The sequence below is a fragment of the Elephantulus edwardii genome, unplaced genomic scaffold (genome assembly GCF_000299155.1).
Source record: "Elephantulus edwardii isolate Elephantulus edwardi_28Jun2011 unplaced genomic scaffold, EleEdw1.0 scaffold00076, whole genome shotgun sequence".
Lineage (NCBI taxonomy): Eukaryota > Metazoa > Chordata > Mammalia > Macroscelidea > Macroscelididae > Elephantulus > Elephantulus edwardii.
In genome coordinates, this window is record NW_006399826.1 from 8,790,999 (window position 1) to 8,794,441 (window position 3,443).

Below are 3,443 nucleotides of genomic sequence, written 5' to 3' on the forward strand. Positions count from 1 at the left end.
TGCTGATTGTTGATCCAAGTAAGATGAAGTTGGTGTCAGTTTCAATCTTTTCTTCATTATGATGTGGCCTTGAATCAGTTCAGTGATGAGAATTTTTGTTTTTTTCACCTTGAGATGCAATCCAGTTTGAAAGCTTCTGGGTTTGATCTTCTGCAGCAAGTTTTTTAAAAAATATCTTTCATTTTCAGCAAACAAGATGTGTCATCTGCATACCAAAGGTTATTGATGTATTTTCCTCCAATCCCAATGCTCTTGATTTTCTAGTTCAGCTTCTTGAATGATTTCCTCAGCATACAGAATGAATAGTTATGGATAAAAGATATAACCCTGATGCACATCTTTCTTAATTTTAAACCATGCAATGTTCCCTTGCTCTAATCACACAACAGCTATGTGGTCTAGACAAAAGTTTCTCATGATCACAAGTGTCCTGGGATTCCCGTTCTCCTAAATGTCATCCATAATTTGTTCTGATCCACACAATCAAATCCTTTGCATAGTCAATAAAGCACAAATAGTCATTCTTCTGGTTATTTTCTTTTCTCAGCAATGATATCTCTAGTGCCACAAACTCTGTCCTAGATGTCTTTAAATGATATTTAGCAATATTTTGCATACATGATGTTTATGTTATTCCTCAATAATATCCACATTCTGTTGGATCACCTTTCTTGGAAATGGGAACAAATATGGGTCTCTTCTAGTCAGTAGGTCAGGCAACTATTTCCCAGATTTTCTGGCATAGATTAGTGGTGAATTCATCCAGGAAGTTAAATGAATTAATTGGTGTCCCGTTGATTCCTGGGGCCTTATCATTTGTCAATGCCTTCATTGCAGCTTGTACTTCCTCACTCCTTACCACTCATAAGCCGTTTCCCGAAATATTTCAGTTCAGCCAGCCAGTTCTTTTAGGTACAGTGATTCTGTGTATTCTTTCAATCTTCTTTTGATGCTTCTTGAATCATTCAAGGTTTTGTTTGTAGCATTTCTACATATTACAACTGTAAATTTGAATTTGTTTTTCAGTTCTTTCAGCTTAAGAAATGACAAGAGAGTTCTTCCTTTTTTATTCTCCAATTCTAGGTCTCTGCATATTCCATTATAATAGTTTTACTATATAGTATTACCATTGTTGTTGTTAGGTGCCATCAAATTGTAGACGACTCATAGTTACCCTGTGAATGAAAGGCCTGATCACTGTTTGTACATAGAGTTTCCAGAAGCAAGCCATTTCAGAAGTGGATGCCACTCATGCTTCCAGGCTTGTTTTAGTTGGGAAGCTCCAGCAAACACTGTCCACCATGGGTAACCATTACCACGTTTGGCACATCAATCTCCCAGTGTCACAGCAACCATGAGTAACCTCTGTACAGCAATGCACAGACCAGTGCTATACCACCTAGAAGAATGTTTGACAGGAAAACAATTTGAATCCAGCCTGAGGACTTCAGATTAAAATCACCCATCTCCAAAAGCTGCCACAACACCTGTGCCCACAGCACTATGCTCTGTCTGACAACCAGGTCACAGCAACCCTGGGCGGAGCAAACCAGGGAGAGCATGGCCGCCTTCTCTCTCCTCTTCCCTTGGGGCTTAATACCTTAAACCCTAGGCCAACCCTGGCTTACCTGGTTCCTGGGGGCAGAGCAGTCCTTCACATCAAACACAAGCTTGAAAAAGCACTCAACTCCAAAAGCTGCCACAACACCCTAACAGTAATGGTAGCTAACTCTAAGAAGAATGGGAATTTCAGAACACTTGATTTTATTTATGTGATACCTATACTCTGAAAAGGAGATAGTTGGCAGAGCAGTTCAAGGAAACACTGCATGGTTCAAAATTGGAAAGGGTTTGTGTATTCCAGGAATGTGTCCTATATCTATATCTTTTCAATCTATATGCAAAACAGATTATCCTGGAAGCTGGACTCTATGAGGATGAATGTGGCATCAGAATTGGAGACTCACTAACAATCTACATTGTGTAGATGACACAACCCTGCTTGTTGAAACTGAGGAAGACCTGAAGTGCTTGCTGTGGAAGGTCAAGAACTGCAACCTTCAACATGAATTGAAGTGCAACATCAAGAAAACAAAGATTCTCACCACTGGACTGATTAGCAGCATCATGAATGACTGAGATTCTTAACAATATCCATTTACTTGGCTCCATAATCAATACTGTTGGTACCAGCAGTCAGGAAAGTAGAATACAAATTGCATTTGAAAAATCTGCTGTCAGAAACCTCACCACAGTACTGAAGAGCAATGACGTCAGTCCAGAGACTAAGATGCACCTGATCCAGGCTATAGTCTTTTTAAATACTTCTTTGCATCAGAAAGCTGTAAAATGTGTAAGGATGAGTAAAGGAGAATTGATGCCTTTGAGCTGTGGTGCTGGAAACAGTATAAAAAAAATACCATGGACTGCTAGGAGTACAAACAAGTTTCTCCTAGAGAGGGTGAAGCCAGCCTGCTCCTTAGAGGCAAGGATTTTGAAGCTTCATCTGACATACTTTGGGCATGTTGCAAGGAGGGACCAGTCCTTGGAGAGCGACATTATTCTTGAGAGGGTGGAGAAACATGCAAGAAAGGAAGATCCTGGGTGAGAGAGATTGATTCAGTGACTGGTGTAACAGGGGTAGGTGTGTTAGAGACAGTAAGATCGGCACTGGATAGAACAGGGTCTAGGGCTGTTGTACATAGAGTCTTTATGAGTCACAAGGAACTCAATGGCACATAACAATAAACAACAACAACAGTAATGGTAGATTTGCAGAATATTCAAATATATTGAACACAATATGTGAGCTAAGGAAAGAAATTCTTTTATATGGGAATGATTTTAAAATGCATTGATGATGTTCTTGGTGTATACCATGTAGTCAGAACCTACCCATAGCTGATCCTCCAGCAGGTTTTCAGAGGCAATTAATCTCACAGGAGGAATTTCCCATCCTTCTCTTATAGAGTAGCAGGTGACCTCGAACTGCTTGCCTTCAGGATCACAGCACAGCTTCTCGCCACTAGGCCAGCAGAGTTCCTATCAAAATGGTTTAGTGATCACAAACATATCACAAATATAACACCGTATTTCTTGACTATTTCAGCTAAAGTTTCTTGTTATTTTTAGGTACTGACAAGTATATTATACCTCAGTTTTTATCAATATAATAATGGAGCATCCAATTCAAGGGAAAAATAAAATAAGAAGAAGAGTTGTAGATATTGGAAACATGAGGAAAGAAAAAAAACAAACCCCAAAACTTGGTTTCTCAGTTCTTGTTTTGCTTCAAATTTTCGGCGATGCTTTCAGCCTCAAGTGGGTTCAGTAGAACGCTGGGTGCACTTTTATCTTCCAGCATCCCATAATGATGGCCATTTTCTGCCTTTGCTGTCAGTGTGGATTACAAAATTGACCATTGCAGGCAGATGACCTGGCCA